This window comes from Falco punctatus, assembly GCF_963210335.1.
Source record: "Falco punctatus genome assembly, chromosome: 7".
Lineage (NCBI taxonomy): Eukaryota > Metazoa > Chordata > Aves > Falconiformes > Falconidae > Falco > Falco punctatus.
Window position 1 is genome coordinate 13217384 of NC_137587.1, and position 19956 is coordinate 13237339.

The 19956-nt window shown below is 40.6% G+C and overlaps 1 protein-coding gene across 4 annotated transcripts in view; it reads right to left on the reverse strand.

Moving 5' to 3' along the window:
* The window catches only part of ARHGAP5 (Rho GTPase activating protein 5), a 56585-nt gene extending 49091 nt beyond the window's left edge, over positions 1-7494 (reverse strand). For 2 of the 4 annotated variants that reach the window (XM_080397020.1, XM_080397021.1), the window contains exon 1: positions 1948-3923. The gene's annotated coding sequence lies outside the window, so the exon portion shown is untranslated. Of the gene's footprint in view, positions 1-1947 lie in introns of all 4 variants that reach the window. The other 2 variants (XR_013929703.1, XM_080397019.1) reach the window with 2 other exon arrangements.
* Between the last annotated feature and the right edge of the window lie 12462 nt (positions 7495-19956).

Genomic DNA, 19956 nt, shown 5'->3' on the forward strand with positions numbered 1-19956 from the left:
GTGCAGCCTCTGATGCTGTTCGTGCTAAATATAGCATTTTAAAACAATTTAGTCTCAGCCCAAAGTATTTAATTGGATTATGTTACACATGCAACACCTTAGCTAAAATAAAGTCCAATACCAGGGAGTGGTAGGCATTTGGTTGCAATTATTTACATTTTTACAATGCTGGCAGCTGCTTTCTATAGGGATACTTTAAAAAAAGAAAAGCATACTACTTAAGCTCAGTATGTTCCAAGCTTAAAAGCAACTTGTTATACTACCACAAGCTAGTGATAATGTAACAAATGCTTAAACAATTTCTGATACTTGTAGTACCACAGACTCCTTCAAAAAACTACTGTATTTACATCATACTTCCCAAGCACTAGTAGCACTGAGTTTCAGTAGAGTGCTATAAATAGATTTTTGAGAATTTTAGCACTTCCTTAAAAATGATTTTCAAAGCAGCACAAAGGAAAATAAACCCTTGTAAAAATGCACCTGGATGGATCATTTAATATGCTCATTTTAGTTATGCACTATAAATTTAAAATATATACGTTTTTTGAGAAAGCACTTAACTCTGGCCACTGATGTCACTGCTGAAAACAGCTGTCATACTGAAGAATCTCAGGAAGGTAAGACAACACAAGGGGAAAAAAGCTGCCTATTAATTCCTCATTCATTTATGGCATAAGTATACAAGTACCAGTGCTGTAACTGGCTTCAATGCACAGGTTTAAAATGGACGTCCAATTGACCAGCAAACACTGTTCCCTCCTGTTTTTACTCTGCAGTGTAGAGTTTTTAAATTTCTGTCAAGGATCTTTATTAAGAAAGAAAAAACCCTCCAGTTATCTGCATGACACTAAACTAAAGAATACACACATACCCCCACAGGCCTATTTTGGTCTAGATTAAAAACGTTTCCCTCCTACTTATTAAGGAAATATTCCATGCTGTTATCAAAAGCGATACAGGAGAGGGCAAAAGGGGGGTAGCGAGGAAGGGTGGGGTGTATTCTGGAGGGAAGGTGACAAGTATGTCTTCCTTTTACAAGTAAATGGTCTTTCTTCTATTTTCAATTAAAACAGCAGTTTACAGTCCTTGTGGCCTAAATTTGGAACAGTGTGGCATTATATCTGTATATCTGGTGCTTTCCTTGGGTGGAGAGAGTCTAAAGGTTATGCTGGTCGAAGGGATTCAAAACGCTTGAAAGCTGCAACACTGCAACTGGCTACCCTATTTCAAAGCCTTAAAATCCACCTGGTGGAAAAACAGAAATGCACACACATCATTAGGAGAGTGAAGTTTTCTGAAATTTAATATCGAGCAATATTTGAAGGTGAAAGGAAGGAGGAGAGGAACTGACAACTGTTCAAATTTAGTAGAGAAGGAAAAGAACAGATAAGACAAGAATGAGTAAAGGGGGCGACGATCCGGAGGAAAAGAAGTACAGAGAAAGGAGAACAGAAAAGGGGGGGGGGGGGGGGGGGGGGGGCAGCAGGAATGGAAGAAGGAAGGAAGCTGAAGGAGTAGGGGGAAGAAGGGAATGAGGAAGGAAGAAAAGAGGAGCAGGGAAGCTCCCCTTCCTGCCTTCCTCCCTCCCTGGAGAGCCGTGACCAGCTGGCAGCCTCGTACAGCAGGCTCAGACCCTCCCATTGCTCAGGCCTTCATCACCTGTCTGGGACCAGGCACTCCGCTCCCTGCCCTTCCCGCCTCCCCTCCCTCGCACGGAGGTGCCGAGGGGGCCGTGCGGGGGAAAGGGGGAGGGGGGGCTGGCTCCCCTCTCCCCACGCCAGCCCCAGCCCTTTGAACTGGTTACAGCCAGCGGCCGCCGCACCAGCTCGCCAAGCTCCGGCCGCCTCCTCCTCCCCCCGCTCCCCTTCCGCCTGCCGGGCCGGCCGCCCCGCTCCGGGCCGCCGGGCCGGGCCGGGTCCCGCGGGACCGGATTCCTCCCCTCACCTCGCGCCGTCGGGATCCGGCTCCTCGGCGGCGGCGGGAGCGGCAGCATTCCCGGGACGCTCTCTCCACGCCGGCGCCCCCGGCGGCTTTTCGTCCCCGCGGGGCTCTCTCCGCTCTCCGGCCCGCAGCTCCCGAGCGCTCCCGGCCGCCGCAGCCCCGTCCCACCTCTCCCTTCCCTCCCCGGCGCTCTCGGCTCAGTAATGGCGGCCGCCGAGCTTCCCCGGCTCTCGCTTCGCTGACGGAGTCTCTCTCTCCCCCTAACTTTACCTCAGCAGCTTCCCTCCCCTCCCCCCTCCCTCCCTCCCGCCGCCGCGGCTCAGCGCGCGCCCGCCCGGCCAGCTGCGCGTGCGCGGGGAAGCGCCTCTTCCTGCTGCCGCTGGAATCCCTGGGAAGCCTGGGAGAGTGCGCGCGGCCGGCGACCAGCTGCGCGCGCCCGCGCCCGCGGGCCGCTCCGCCTCCCCCCCTCCCTTTAGCGACCCGCGCGGGCGCGCGCGTAGACTGCCCCAGTGGCTGCGCGAGTAGCGTAGAGAGCCGGCAGGCTGGAGGGCCGCGAGTTCGAGTCCTGCCTCGGCAGAGACACACGGTCGGGACGCCGCCCAGCTCCGCACTGCGTCCGGCGAGAGGGCTACCGCGCAACTTCGCATGGCCTTGCCCTGCCGTAACGCGGCACTTCTTTTGGGTTTTAATCACGGAAAAAACGAGGGCTTGCAGCAGAGCCCGCTCTGCGGCCTACAGCCGTACCCTCTGCCTGCAAGGGGGCCGTAGGGCACTGCTTCGCCAGCCGTGCCGCCTGCCTTGACAATTCAGAACCCCATCGAGCAGCCAAATGTCACACATGCTTTCCAGCGCCATCCCCATGCGCCGCCATGTTGCGGGTGGCCGGCGGGAGGTTGGAATCCTCCTGCCGGTCCCGCAGGCCTCCCGGGTTGTGCCTGCGGCCTGTGGGGCGCCGGTGGCTGTGTGGCCTGCGGAGCGCCGGTGGCTGTGTGGCCGCCTTGGGCGCCGGGTTCCCCTGGGGGTGCTGGGTGAGGCACTGGACGCGGGGAAAGAACGAGTAAGCAGGTGCTAATCCGTTCTGTCCCCTGCAGGGAACAGGGCACCTACGCCTTATTTCTGCGTATGCGGAAATGCATGTTCTACACAGCATTTATTACCGAAGGTGGTTTTCATGTGTACGTACAAAGGAACAAAGTAATATTTTACTTAGCAACCACCTTCCTGGCGCAGTCCAAATTTTGAGTGGTTTACTTGTAACCGTAGTGTTTAATCACAGTATGGTTCGTTCTGTGCAGTTTTACACGTTGCATGTGCGTCTTAAAATTTTACATCTGAAAATTAGAAAATTAAAAGGCTTAAAAATTCAGATGCTTTCTAAAGACTCATAAACTGTGTCATAAAATGTTACAGGCACATTACTGTGCCTGTAAGCTTGAATTTTTGAGAAAATTCTAAATAGCTAAACTTTTTTATGTTAAATTTGAGCAAATGGCCTAGTGTGGATGTTGCCCTACAGGAGAATATTTCTAGAAATACTCATCTTAGGTAGGTCCACATTGAAGAAAAGTAACATTATTTGACACTGTAATCACAGCATCTGCTCAAGAGTGTTTGTGGTTATGTGGTAGGTGGGTTGTTTGTTTTTTTTTTTAAAAAAAAGAAATGCAAACTAACAAGCCTAAAATCAGAACTTAATTTTAATTTGAATTGCCTGATTTTTAGCTGCTTCTATTTTTTTTTTTTGTTCAAAATACTTACCTTGCGGTATTAAAGCCCCATTTCACATTACCAGAATCAAAACCTTATATTCATATGAAAAAAAAAATCTTTTGAGATTTTTTACCTTAATAAAATAGAAATTTAAAGGAGTGCGATCTGTGTCCTTCAGAAACTCCACTTAGGTATTAATTACCTTAAGCAGTTAATATTAATGAATTTTCAGAAAGTTCCTTCATGTAGAAGACCTCTCAGGTAGGAACTGATTGTATCACTTACTTTGATCCTGATCTGAGTAAAAAAAAAAAAAAATTCAGCAAAGCAAGTAGGCTTACATAGGTGTAAAAAAAATCCAAACCCAAAAACATTTAATGAAGCAGGACGTGAGCTTGGGAATAGCAGGAAGCCTTTCCCAGCAAGCTCAAACACAAAGCATGCAAGAACAGCCAAGGAGTGCTTCAGTCAGAAGCAGATGGCAACACCATTAGTTACTGGGAGGGTGGAGGTACTCTCCTCACAAGGATGCACAGCGAGCAAACGAAAGGCAACAGGCATGAGTAGCTTCCTGTGATGTTAGTCCCCTGCAGTCACACTATCATTTCCAAAAGCGGTCCTCAGTGAAAGAAAGGAACAGGTTTCCAGACAGAATTCGATCAGCTAATTCTTCTTCCTTGGCCTTAAATATTCCCCCAAAAAATTAATATAATGGAGGAAGACTGTAAAGACAGAAATTGATTTTCATATAGATTTCCTCAGTTCAGATCACAACAATTAGAGGAAACTGATGTGCAGAAACTGCATTTGCTTGTTGCCTTCTAGGAAGCATGCAAAAATCTGGCAGGCTAGAGTAGGCAGCTTGATATGATTTTGCAGAGCTTATTAAACCCTTTGATTTTGGATAAAGCTACAGAAAGGCAAGAGTTATGGCCAACGAACCAGCAAGCAGGGTTATAAGCATATTTATGAATCAGTGTTTTTCCTAGACTCTATGAAATGTATAAGCTTTACAGTTTAGTGTTAACTATTGGGTAGAGATATACATGCAGCCCATTTCAGAGGTATCTTAAGAAGACAAGCAAGGTTTATAAAGTTTCAGAGGTGAGTGGTGGTGAGAAAGTTTCAAATCCATGAGAAAACAGTAGACATACAGGTAGTTGTACGCCCTTATGAGAACATAATAATTAGGGCTATATGGCTACTTAAAGATTTCATGTCACTGGTGAAGCAATAAAATAAATGACAACTCGATCAAACTATTTTTAACATAAAATGTAATTAAAATATTCAGAAATATTTGTATTTTTCATAAGAAATCTTTCAAAAAATCTTTTCCACAACTGAGAAGAATACAGGGAGCATTATAACTTAGAGAAGGCAGGCATAAAAATAAAATAATGAAATCCTATTAATAATTTTTGTTAATTATACAGAAAGAAATTTCAGATAAATGTTTTAGTCAAACTTGAGAAACTCAGATGAAAGTCATTAATGATGTGCAACATTTGTAATTTGTAATGACTACTGTTATTTGAGCTTTTTTCTGTAGCAGATTTCCCCTTAGCAATACCCTCATGCTTCAAGGGCTGATGATAAACACAAATAAAGTAAGCGCCTTCCTGATATCTAGAAGCCGATGCAAGGCAAACAAAGAATGGATAGTTTGCCTGTCTTTCTTTTAGGAAGGGGGCCTAGGAATAGAAAACAACAGCATCAGCATCAGCGGTCCACCACTTCCCAGCCTCTTTCTGTCTCTTTCATTAAGCCAGGCCAAAGGAGAGAAAAGTTCACACCTCACTTTCCGCACGTCTCTGGAACTGGGGGATTTCAGATCAGTAATGCACACACTTTCCATGGGTACAGCATTTTCTTAACTGCCTTTGCTCTTCCATTGTTGCTTTCTTTATACCACTCGGAAGTACAAAGCAAGCATTGGTACCAGTGTACTGAACCAAAAATAAATGTGCTGGGTTTGGTTCTAGAACATGAAAACTGCCCATATTATTTTACCACAAGCTGCTTTTCAGACCTCTTCCCCAACATCTCTCACTAAACAGAACTGCCAGGTCTGTCTCACTTTAAGGAAAAGGCACTGTTTTGCATAAAATTTAAGAATCGATGTCACAGCACCTTCTCTGTGAGAAAGTCTTCACACACTTTGAAATTGTTCTACTATTTATGCTCATGTTAATTCACTGCACTGTAAGAACATTTGTGTACAGGAAGAGAGGGCAAAATAGAAGCATAAATACTTACACCATTATCTCAAATTATTAGGGAAAACCTGTTTGGTTTCTAATAGGATCATTTAGATAAATGCATTCACTTGCTAAGAGACCCACACCACTGCATAATTCCATGGTGTTAAGGGGAAAGCTCACCAATATTACTGGTTTCCTGAGCATCAGCACATCTGACACAACAAATAGAAGGTAGAATATTCCCCTTTCTTCACATTTCTCTTATCTCCACCCTGGTTCTTGTTTGGGGGTCCAGATTTCAGGGTTGTGGGGGTTTTAAACAAATCTTTTATCCATTTTTTAATTTAATACCGCATTGCTCACTGTTTTTTACTCATTTGGATGATCTACCATTTCAAAAGGAATGTCAGGAGCATGATCAGTGATTGCACTGAACCTGGCTTATGCAAGATCAAGCATTTTTTTGTTGCAACATTCTGTCTTGAGGATACCTAACATAAACACAAAAAGCTATTAATAAACAATCAATTATCCACAGATCACCATTTGGGTTTCTAGAAGTCAATTATTTTGGAAATAAATTATGGAAATTTTTCTTCCCTTAAATTTTTATTGATCTTTTGTGCAGCAGAATGCTATTTTATCTATTGAAAACTGAAATGTAAGTAAATATTTGAATATGTCAATGCACTCATTTACAAGTTAGCTATATGCAACATTGTTTACCAGAATCATAATTTTGCTTATTATTTTACATGTAATGATTTCTGTGTCAAGAATATTTATATATATATACACAAAATTATGTACTTTTTTCTTATTCTGTGGCTTCACTATTGTTTGGTTAAGTATGAATGACAGAACCATCGTTCTGTCCACATCTGTAAGAAAACCAGGCATCCAAAGGGGGTTTTGTTGGTTTTTGTTTATTTATTTTTTTCTTCCAAAAAAATCCATTATTTTAGATTATATTGCCTAATAGTGGGCAGCATGTAGGCAAACCATAGGAAAAGGAACTGAGTATGGTCAGTATCTCCACCAAACATTTTTTTTTTTTTGCCTTCTTCTTACAGATGCTGACACATCACTTTCTTGTCATCCTTATCACTCCTGTGGACCAGCATGGTGGTGGGTTGACTCTGGCTGGACACCAGTTGCCCACCAAAGCTGCCCTATTGCTCCCCTCCTCAACCAGACAAACCAGAGAGAAAACCTAACAAAAGGTTCATGGGTGAATGATAAGGACAGGGAGATCACTCAGTAAGTACCATCACAGACAAAACAGACTCAGCTTGGGGAAATTAGTTTCAATTATTAGCATACAAATCATAGTGGGATAATGGGAAATAAACCCAAAACTTAAAAACACCTTTACGCCTCCTCCTTTCTTCCCAGGTTCATCTTCACTTCCAATTTCTCTACCTCCTCCAAGGGGCCACAGCCTCCCTCGGGCACCCCCTGCCCCGGCGTGGGGCCCTCCGCGGGCTGCGGGGGGGTGTCTGCTCCCCCGTGGGCTCCGTGGGCTGGGGGCACAGCCTGCCGCACCGGGGGCTGCACCTCGGGCTGCCGGGGGGTCTCTGCTCCGGCGCCTGGAGCCCCCCGGCCTCCTCCTGCCCTGGGTGCCGGCAGGGCTGCTGCTCTCACATATATCAATCTTCCACTGCGCAGATTTTTGGGGTTTTTCCTTTCTTAATATGCTATCCCAGAGGTGCTACCGCCATCGCTGACGGGCTCGGCCTTGGCCAGCGGCGGGTCCGTCTTGGAGCCGGCTGGCATCGGCTCCATCGCCATGGGGGAAGCTGCCGGCAGCTCCTCACACAAGCCACCACATAGCCCCTGCTACCGAAACCTTGCCACGCAAACCCAATACAATAACCATACTTTTTTCCATACCGGAAATATATTCACGTCATAGGGGTAAAAAAAAGCAGTTTTGAAGGGCACTTTGGGCAGAGCATGTTGTACAAGAAAGCACTTTTTCCTGTCCCCCTGTACTCCTTATCAATGCACAGAAAATTCTGTTCATGCGAGAGTAGTAAACTGAAATCTGCCATACAAAGGAGGTTGTCTCATGAATTAAGTTGGATCAAAACATCCATATCACACTCCAATACAGAAATGACAGCTACCAGGTTCACAAAATCAGCTTTTTGTGCCATTGACTCCCTGCCTTTTCCTAAGCCATGCTATGTTCCATCTGCCAATGTGGAGCCCATGACTCCTGGAGACTGGAAAATGTCGGAGGAGTGCAGAAAGACTGAACAGGGCATGGGAAAGAGACAGTGTGCAAAGACACGGAATCAGTTCTACTTCTAAAAATTAACTGGAAAAGAAAATTAGCCAGATACCTTGCATATTTCAGTTTAGAAAAAAAAAAAAAAGAAAAAAAAAAAAAGAAAAAAACCCTTTCAGAATAAGTTTAGCACTTTTTTTTATATTAATGAAACCTAAACACTGAGGAGAGAGCTATTGCCGAACCTAATATAGAGAAGGAAAAGGCAGTTGTTTCAGTTTGGTATTGTTGGCTCATTATCACTTATAATGAGTCAGTTTTACCTCCTGCTCCAAACCCCTGGCTGCTGTAGCCCAGCTTCACAGAAGCCTTGGCTTCATCAGAGCACTGGTGCACCCACAGCATCCTGCACCCGTTGCTGGAGGCTTGCAACAGGCATAGGCATACCCGCAGCATCCTCTCCAGCCGACAGAGGCTACTGCTGTAACCTACGCAGGTTTGAATACCAGTTCCTACTGATGACACCCCATTTCAGTGCAGGCGTCAATCTGATTAAGGGAGAGGAGGATAGATTTTTTATGAACAACACCTCTTCTGTTGCTTGCTTGCTTGTTGAAATCAGTGAGTGAAGTACTGGGGGCTGCTGAGAAGAGATTACAGTTATCGTAGGTGAACAAGAAGAGGGCTGCAAGGAAAAGATACCAGAAAAGACTACAGGGGTCAAGGCCATAAAGGAGGCTTGCTTTTGCTATCATCATGTCTCCCTGTGTGCTTTCAAGACAGCTCAGGCTTTTCTGTTTAGAGGCACGTTGGTTGTAGGAGTAAGGGGAGCAGAGAGAGTTGGGAGTAAGAAGGTTTTCTTGATTGCTTTCTGCTAATTAGTATCAATATGTTCTTGTTTCAGATGCCTCAGGGATAACAGAGCTTTAGGAAATGGGTGGATTTCAGTTGCCTGTTTGCTTTACAGCTACAATTGAGAATTTCTTTTTCTGAAAGGGGGGAAAAAAAGGTGCTAAATGTGCCTTGGGAGAGGTGATGGAAAATATTATGACACTAGTCAAGATGATTGCAAACACGGTAAGGCTGAAATGTGTTCAGCTGACCTAACTAAGCATGAATAATACATCACTTCATTTAACTACAATATTACTGGTCAAATTCCAAACATAGCAAGGTGATTTCAATAACCAAGTTGTTGTAGTATCGAATACTAACAGTTTAGATGTTACAAGAAAAATACGCTAAAATATTAAGTTTCCAAAGAAACAGTACTAAGCATTGTGTTTCAAAGCAGTCTTCCTTATAATGGCAAGCACCTTTCCTTCTCTAATAAAAAGTTGTCAGAGACTGCAGTTTTTTAATATCACAAGAAGAGCAGTTTCCTCCAAAGTACAAACATCTGAGGAGATTAAAGGCAACAAATTCTATGTGAAGGAGCAGGGGGGATGTTCATTTTACCAACAGATTACAATTAGAAAGTGATCACACCATTGATTATATTGACTTCTACTATTGAAACTGTCCTTGTAAAGATATTTTACTATTTAGAAATTATCTTGAATAGGAAATCTAATAGAAATAAAGAAAGTTCATCAACTACCGAGAAATTGACTGTAGGCTGCAATATTTTCAAGCCAAATTACAATTGTAGGGCTGTACCTCCTTGTGTTCTCCCTCCCCAGACGTAAAGGGAGAGCTAGGAAAGAATTATGCTGGAAAGGATTGGTGGATCTTGCACTAAAGGTTGGAGAGGCTGAGTAGGCTTTTGTTTTGTATACGTATCAGAATCCTGGGCAAAGGCAAACAAATACAGCTATGAAATGCCTCATTTGGAAATCTACTGTTTGTGCGTATAAGTTCTGGTTTTTTTTCACCAAAAGTGAATGTGGCTCTTTTTTTCAGTGTGGAGAACACAGAACAGCCATTATTTTCCCAATAGGTGCTAACTGCCTTCAGTAGATGCACAGTTCCGTACTTTTGCCCGATAGTATGAATCCAGTATGTAGTCAGATGAGACTACATTAGGAGAATTCAGGCTGTATGAGAGCATCGTAAGTTAACAAAACATTAAGAACATTTACTCCCAAAACTTGAATTCTGAGCTGTAACTCAGAAATGGCTTCTATATGCCTATGCCAAATACTTCACATCTAAGTCACATGTTAAAACACTTCTGCATGAAAATAGTCAGTTGAACAAACATGCCTTAAAAGGTGTTGCCAAATAGAAGCCCAAGTTATTATATACCGACAATAAACGGGAAAAAGATCTTTTGTTTTCATTGTAAAAAGAGTTAATGGATTCATATGAACACATTTAAATGCAAATCTACATTTATTAATGTAATGGTGTTTTTGACATTATGTTGTACACCTCTCTTTTTTAAGGTAATTTCTGCAGTGAAGTATAACAGCCCAAATTTGTAAGAAAAAAAAAGCAAAACCTTGGGATTTTTAAATCCTTGGTGTGAAGAATTTGTTTTAGAGTCCTGGACAAAAGCAAACAAATACTGCTATGGAATATATCCTCTAGAAACCTATTGTTCCTGCATGTGTTCTGTTTTTTCACCAGAAGTGTATGTGGCTTTTTAGCCTGTGTGAAGAATGCAGAGCAGCCATGTTTTCATAATAGATGCTAATTGCCTTGAACAGATATGCAGTTCCCTCCTTTTGCCCAGTGGTATGAATTCAGGATAACAGGCCTATTCTTCCCATTCTCTATATATAGACTTTACAGTCTGCAGTCAGGACAGCTATTCTACTGAGTACGAGCAACTTACGTGCATATATGCTTATGGGAACTGTCCCAGTAAAAAGCAACATAGACATTTATGTCGTGTGGTGCCTGAAAGTCATTCTTTACCATTTTTTTCAGGTGCTTTTTTTTTCTTGGTGATTTTCTTAGTTCTCATTGTTTCTTCCTCAGTAATTTCTATACTGTCTTTTCCAGTGCATGATCCTTTATATAGATCGATATATAGATATAGATATACAGATATATAGGTAAAGCTGAGAAAAGTTGAGAAAAGTCATAAGGTAAAATTTTGATCTGGTTGGTATGAATGGCAAAATTTCCATTGACTGTCCAAAAGCCATGACCTACCTGACGGGGTGTTGCAGAAACAAGTAGTGGCAGAGTACCTCGTGTATTTATGCTGTGCTAACAAAAGTAAGTTTAAAAAGACCCAGAGGAAAGGTTCCTTTCAGGTGGTTCTTTCGTATTTAAAAGCTTAAAATATTTTCCTCTTACAAAACCGACATGTTTACCTAGTTAATATGACACTCAGTGCTTCCACTGTGGTCTTTTTTTCTACATTCCTGCCTTTCCAGCTAGATACGCATGTGCACATGCTCTCATGAGTACCACGTCAAATGGTACAGCAACTGGCTGAAAGGCTCTGCTAGGAAGGTTTTGTTACTAAACAGCTGCTCTCCTCCTTTAGCGTTATTCATGAGCCTGCCAACTCCTTCCTCTTCTGACAGTGAGTCTGTTGTGCACATGGAAGAGGTGTGGCACTCCTCTCTATCTTTGAGCGCATGAATAAGAGAAAATATGGTGTTTGTTAAACAGTAGCTATCATTATACCATTTTGTTATCTTATAATCTAATCCTTCTTTACAAAGTTTCATCTTAACAAGACTGAAAGGAAAACAGAAAATAATCTTGTTAAGTGACAGATGTATTTATGAACTATAAACCTTATTACATCAAACAACTAATATGGCACCAAATTAGTTTTGCAATTAGGGGAATTTTTCTTTTTAGTAAAACAGAAAATTAAACACATTTCAGTCATTTTGGGTATTCTGAGGTAAATCAAGCATTTGAGCTGTATTCACAAGTTTCATATAGATTTGTCTATGTAAATCATTTAAATTAGAGAAGCTACAATGATGCTATCATGTTAAAAAAGCAAAATTATTTTTTTTTAAATCAGTAACTCTTCAACATTCGTGTGTCTGAAATTTTGGACACTATAGCTATAAGCAAAAATAAGTACATTCCTCAGATTCCTGTTCACAAATGTCATCTCTGCTTCTAGGAAGCTCCTTGGACTTCTTTTGTGCCTGGCAATCAAGTCAGATTTTTTAACAAAAAGAGTAAAATTACACAGGAAGTCGTTTCATGATCAAAAATTTAATAAATATTATTTACTCATGAAAATATATGGAAGGAATTTCAAAACTGCTAAATGTAATTTAATACAGTCCAGAAGTGAAGTAATTAATATTTTATAGAAACGTCTGTATTTTGAGACACATTAATCACACAGATTGCATTTGGAAAACTGACTAGTTGATTTTGCTCTTTGCTTTAAAAAAGAACATGTATTTTCACTTTTCTAGAAGTGTTATTTTAGCTTTGTCCGAAAACTAAAAGTAACAGTTCATTTCTATTTCCAGTTAAATGCATTACCTGGAGTACTTAAAGAGTTGATGGATAGCTAATGGTTTCCTTGTTTTAGAGGCTTGCCGGCTGCAGAGCAGGTCATTTTTGCTGAGAAACACCCCACAGGAATCCATCCATCCATGTCCTTAGTCTTCACCAGGTTCAACTAAGTCTCCTGTTTAGTCAGTGGGATGTTTGCCAGTAATTCCACTAAGATCCAAATTTCTCCCGTCATGCATCTATACGATTCATTAATATAATAAGATGCAAGCAGTGAGTGGCAAATAATCCTCAGCAGAGCTGAGCCAAACCTACATCAATAACACAGATATAGGAAGAACTCTTGCCCAGATACTTACCTGGTTTCCCCACCTTACGCTGGGAGATGCTACCCATTGTGGCCAAAGAATAAAAAAAATCTATTCTTGTCTCAGCTGTCAAAAAACCCTGTCTCACTCAGGAGAGGTAACCAGATTCTCTGGCATTTGCCACACCTTTATATGTCACATGAATTGCTGACATCTGTGTCAGGCTTTTAAAATTTATTTCAAAACTGCTCTGCAGGAGTTAAAATTGTTGGTCACGGTACGGAAGCATGTACTAGTTTTGCCATTAAATTGCTATGTGGAGTCAACAAATTGCTTAGGGCCAAATCTAAAAAATGCTGATAGATACACAAAACAGGACACAAACATTCAGAAAAGCCCTACCAACCTCCAGTCAGATCACTCTGTGTTGTATTGTGCAGGGCATTCCCCTAGGAGTAAGGAACCCTGGGCTCTGGTTCCAGTGCTGTAAATTATTTTGGTTCTTTTACTTTTCTCGAGCAATTGTCTAATGTAGGATGGATAGGAAGACCACTGTTTCAGCATCCTCCCTTACAGCTGGTGTCCTAACCATGGTGTCAGGCTCTTCTTTACACTCTTAGTAGTCATGTGTTTCCTTCCTTTCCGCCTGGTGACACAGCTCCAATAGAAAACTCCAATGGCAACACTTGCCTTTTGTCTATAGTTTGGATCTTTCGCAGAAATAAAAGATAGAAGGTTGAATACTCCCCATCTGAAGAGAAAAGGCAAAGACGATATTGGACAGATACATCTCTGTTTCCGTAGATGACTTTCCACCATGCTCAGCTCTTTGACCTAAGGGGTTTAATTGCATAACCTCTAAGGTGGCTTCCCTGACTTCCTTTGGGCATCACTCTTCATTCACCAAATGGTGCTTTGCATAGCTATTCTGCACGAATTGCTAAGGGGAGCCTGAGCATCCAGTCTGGTTTTGGATCCCATTCTTAGCACCAGGGGCCTTAAACTTACAAGCACATAATTTCTAGGTGCTTTTGCCTTTTACTGTAACTAATTCTTAATTTTTACAGCTCAGATTTTCAGCTCAGGTCCACAAACAAATTGCAATGTCATCTCTCAGATTATCGTTAGGCTTCATTAATTTCATATCTGTAAAACCCCTAGAAACCATCAGAAAAATGCAGAGTAGTACTCTTGCTACCATTACTTTTTTTTAAGATAATAGGTCTGAACATCCCTGTATGTGTTAACTTTCTACATGCTGGTAATTCTTTTGAGCTAAGCTTGACATGTGAAATTTGCAAAGTTAAGCATGTATTTCAGTGATTACAGGGTCACCGTGTCTCCCCATGTAATGAATAAGAGAAAATGACATTAGAAGAAATAACATCCATCATTATTTTTACATGTTTTTATGTTTCTGGTATCCACTTAAATTCCAGGTAGGCACTTAATGACTAGATAGGCAGATAAAGTGGCTTTACTAAGATATGCCATATATAGCAGAATTATTATAGTTTCCATTCATAGATTAAGTCTATAGTAAACAATGGATGGAGACCCCCTCAAATACAAAAAGTTATATTTTGAGGTTCCATTCTCTAAAAGGAAGATGCCTACCTTATCTGACTAATTTCGTTTTGTTAGCTGTAAACTATAGCTTGTGTTGTGAAATTCTTTAACAATCCTCACTGGACAATCTGAACAAAGAAAAGCTAGTAATAAAGGTGCTTTAAAATAATTGGCAAAAATTTGCAAATAATTTGCAAAAAAATGGAGGACAGACTTTTCAGCAGAGCCTGTTGTGACAGGACAAGGGGTAATGCTTTTAAACTAAAAGAGAGTAGATTCAGACTAGATAGAAGGAAGAAATTTTTTATGATGAGGGTGTTGAAACACTGGAACAGGTTGCCCAGAGGTGGTGGATGGAAACACTCAAGGTCGGGTTGGACGGGGGCTCTGAGCAACCTGATCTAGTGGAAGTTGTCCCTGCTCATTGTAGGGGGAGTTTAACTAGCTGACCTTTAAAGGTCCTTTCCAACCCAAACTATCCTATGATTCTATAAATTTATAAATGCATGTGTTTGTGAGATAATAGGAAAATTGATTCCTTTACATATAGGTTTACCATCGTTTAGCTTTCTTTTTGGTTTGGGATTTTTTTTTTTCTTCACTGAGTGGTTACTATATTCCCTTTCATTTGCTCTTATAGTTGGTGAGAACACTCCGAGAACAAATTGCTCTACTGCAGTTTTCATAAATCTTAGAAAAATCATGTGCTTAATATAACATTCATAATTCTGAGTAAATCAATAAGAAAATCACTACCGATTGTTTTCATTTCCAAAGTTACAAGATTCAACAGTAACTTGAAAAGTTAAGTCAGTAATATTCTAGTTTATCTATCATTTAAATAAATGTAATCTGTCAAATGAACGCTGTGTGTTTTCCTGTGTCAGGTAAGATTTCTCCTTGGTTCAAAAATACCTTAGTCATCTTCTTTATTCTTCTTTTAAAAGTGCATTTTAAATAAATTTTCCAGAAGTATGTAAATCTGTGGGGTTTTGAAGCATGATGATCTTAGGGCATTTCAATAATGCATATACTATTCTTGTAGCCTTTTACAGTTTTAATATAAATGTCAGTATTTTAATTTGGCTCAGACTATGTTTATTTTTATGCTGTAATCTAATTGAGCATTTTCATTCCATTTCCTCTCATTCAGATTCCTGAACTGTTCTCACTACGGATACAGTGCTACCTTGATATGGATACTCAATTTTCAGTTTATTTCTTTGAAACATAAATTCTTTAACTCCTCTTCAACTCTCTTCCCTGTTTTCTAATTAAGGTCCTCCACTTCCTGAGGCTGAAGAATTAAGTCCAGACTTGGTATTAAAAGGGGCAAACACAGGTCTAGATGCAGTCTGCCTGGGAAGTGCTGCAAAAACTCACTAGCGCTTCCCCAGCACTCAAAACGGTGCATAATTCTGATGAGAAAGCCATTCTGATAATGCGGCACAAGTAACATTGAAAATTACTCAGAGCAAAGCATTCATTTATAGGAATATTTCCTACTGCTGAAATTTTAAACACGGGGATTTTAAAATGAGGTAGTTCAGCTGTTCAAAATCTCTTGCTTCTCCTCACAACTCGAGATTTTTGAGTTGATGTCACTTTCAATATGCTTTGAAAATGGTAAGTTTTGGGTTTTTTTATATGGAACCTTTTAAAAAGAAATTGATGGACCAGGTAACAGAAATATAATCCTGAAGAACTACTCAACCCTAAAGATTTCCTTGGTCCCTTCACATACATTGAGGGTCCTGTGGCTGCTTGCTGCTCTTGTCCTTTCCAATGTTGGCAGAGTCAGCAGAAAGCACAGAAGTGGTACCAGAGAAAGTCAGCACAAAGTGATGTAATGTGAAGGAACCTGCTTTTGCTGTAAATTAAACTCTCATTTTCCCAAAAATGAAAACAGAAGTTTCACTGGTCATAACATAGACCAAAAGCCTCTGACTGTCAAACCCAGGGTTTAGGACCAGGACTATTAACACATTCCTGGATAGATCCGTATATTACAAGGGAGTAATGAGTAATGACTTAATGCTACATTTTAACAGTGCCATCAGCTTACAACTGAGCACATGAGACCATTGCTATTATAACATTTAGCCAATTTTGGCTAAATTCTCTTTTCATGTTAAAAGATCAGACAATACTGTGCATGAGTAAAGTGAAGCTATGTTCCAAAGTTCTCCAAACAAATTTTTAAGACTTTTTCCCACAAGTATGTCTTCTAAAATGCTAATAAAATCAGTTTTTTAATGGGATTGCTTAAGACCTTCAAGGCCCTATGCTGAACAAAGAAAGCCTACTTTTTTAAAGAATTAACAGATCATGAAAGGAATTTCTATTCTTGTTTTTTAATCACTTTCAAAAATTACACAAGCCTGTAAAACCACATTCTGATCCCATCACCTCTAGCAGTTTTTACCCAGTATTTGACATTGACATAGTTTTCACAACTTTATTTTCAAAAATAGAAATAGTGAATGTCTCAAAAAAGAAATAAAATAACCTGGCTCAAGCATAACCTGCCGAAGACAGCAGCATAGAAGTACACTAACAGAAAAGAGCAAAACACTTAACTAAAATCTTATTTGAACTCTAAGTAGGACAACGTCCTTTTATACGTCAAAAAAAATAATGGTTAGCCCAGGAAATTACTGTCTCCTCCTGGTAATCAGCAAAGTGAATAGAAAGAAACATTTTTTACTGTCTCCAGATTCCTAGAAGATTGTGCATATTCCCTTCACATGACAACTTTTCAGCCATGATGTAGAAAAGTGACCTTTTTTGTTCCTACTTACAGTTTTCACCCAGGAACTCTTTAAACTTCTCAGCAGTACAACATGCTCAGTTGCTGCTTTTGAGAGCACTTCACCAGGGATGCAGCAACTGTGTATTTTTAAGTTCAAACAATTTTTTCTTGCAGCCCCCACAGCCTGACAGCAGGGCTCTGTCCATGACCTACCGTCACAGCAGTTATTTGTCAGGTTGAATTCTTTGGTCTACTAAAGCCTGGATTAAAGGGGATCTAAAGGTGTACAAACGACTATGCTAAGGAGACTCTCTGGCCTTGTTCCAGGCACCCCCGGGATGGCAGCAGCCAATGGCTTCCCCTTCTTCCAGAAGCTACCTGAGGTCAAAGCAAGCCCCAACACAAACTAGAATTCTTGCATAAAACCAGAAAAAACTACAGCTCTTGCAACCAGCCACTGACCGTGGAGTGAATGACACTCCTGGTTTACTCTTCCATCCCAAACTAATCTTGACAAGTCCCTGTGGCAGGGACAGCAAGGAGAGACACAAAGTGGCCTCTGGGGCATCTCAGGGTTCCTTCATGCCAAAGGTACCCTGAACAGCACACTTAGAAATGCACTGGAGTTACCTGATGTCATTTTAACATGCACTGAGGATCTGCTAGGAAGATGTGGAGATTGCATCCAAAAGGTCAACAGACCTAAATCATTCTTTTTTTCAGTTGGCATTTGCTTACCTGGCAAGAGGTGACTCAAAAAGTAGCAAGGTTCACGGCAGATAACACCTGAATACAAGTTCCAGGGCAATGGATTAAGGTGATCTTTGTACAGGCAGGGGGTTACCCTCAGTTATCGCTCTAGCTGGCCCTGCTTTGAGCAGGCCATTGCTCCACGCAGGGTCTGGAGATCCCTTCCAAACTACACGATTCTTTAATTTTACCAATATTGTAGTACTTCTGAACTCATGTTTGGTGACCAAAGTACCAGAACATCTACATACCCTTTCAGAATTTGCATTTTAAATCAGAAGGAGTTTGGAAAAGAGTTGCAAGCTTGTGCAGATGTTTGCGAAGCCTGTCTCACTCTGTACTTTTTACTTCTCCAGCGTACATCAGAAACAGAGTAAGAGTGGACTCGTTTATGCTCTCTGCGTATTTTGCGCTGGAAAAGATTTGGATAGTAAAAGACTAGTCCTTAGTCTAGTAGTCAAGAGAATAATGATTATAGGTTACTAAGTTTTTATTTCAGTAATCAATTCATTGATGTGAAGTAGTATTTCAGAAGAACCAAGAAAATTACAAATTTCAGTACAAGTTGGCAAATGTATCTGAAAAGGAAGAAAGATCAATAGGAATGTGGAGAGGAAAGTTTTAAGATATAAGAATATTTTGTTTCAATATTTGCTAAATGTCTTTCAGAATTGCTTCAATTTGTTCATTAAGGCATTTTTTAAATGAAGGTTTAAACCTTTTCTGTAGCGCTTCTAATAAGAAATTGAAATATGTTTTTAAAGAAGAAAGCTTAAAAGAGCTTATTTAACCAGTTGAAGAAATAAATTAATTTTCTTTATAGAAAAGGCATTATGACTTAATCACAAATATTCTTCTATTTTTGGTCTCTTTGAAAATAAAAAGCCAATCTATATCATCCTAACATGAGCTTCCACCCATATTTTATGCAGACTTATTGGCACATTCATGGGGTTCAGGATGGATTACTATCCTGTATCTATTGAAAGAGAAACTCCACCATTTGCCCAGCTTAAGAAAGAGATACAGTGGATGAAAATGATCTAATTAGGAAGAAAACCAAAGTGCAGATATTTAAATATAACAATGTCTAATCTTTAGAGTAGCTTACCAAAGCATGTGGAGTCTTCTATGCAAACAAGATTTTATTGTTCTTTAAAATATGCTCTAATTCAGTTAAAGTTATGGCCCATGCTATGAGGGAGCTGAGACCAAATAATACTGTTCTCTGGTCTTAAAAAATCAATGAGTCTGGCCAATAAAATCCATCATCAAAGGATTCTCAGCAATCAGCCACAAGTGCTGAATCACTTGTTGTAAGAGACTAGAGCAAGTGCTTCTCTGTTATTTTTACATCCAAAACTGACCCTGTCAGAATCAACTCTCAAGCTTTCATTTCCAGAAAAGTGTGAAAATAGAACACACTGGAGATAGGAAATCACCTAGAAGAATGAAAATGTTCATTTTGTGACTAAGCATTAAATTAGTAGCAATAAATATTTACAACAGACTAGTCCTGCAAAGACTGGATGCTCCATGCCCACTGGGGACTTTGGTTCATAGCAGAGTTAAGGAATTTCACACTCTACCTTAATTTATTCGTGCAAAAATGACTAACATTACCATTGCACCGCAGGACTTCATTGTATTTTACTGCAGATATTTATATTCATTTAGCTCTGTTCATTATTGTGGCAGTGTAATGTATACTTTTGAACATATTAATAACAGCTATAATGGGACATAAAGGAAACAGAATATGTTCCTGTAATAATATATTGAAAGTTCAATTTCAATTTAATATGCTCTAAAATCAGGCAAATTATAGATACAAAGCATTTAATTAAACTGATTACTCTGGCTGTGCCCATTCTACCTCTGTTAACAGCACACAGATGCATTCACCATTTGCCAGACCCAGCCCAGTGCCCTGGCCTTGGCAAAGCCCATCAGGATGTCCATCCCATCCTTTGGAAGGAGCACCATGAACCATCCCATGGGTCTTTGCAGTCTACAACCAGAAGCTTTTATATTATACGAAGTTCACAAAACTCCCCTGACTCAGATATCTCCTGTGTTCACCCCAGGGTGCTCTAA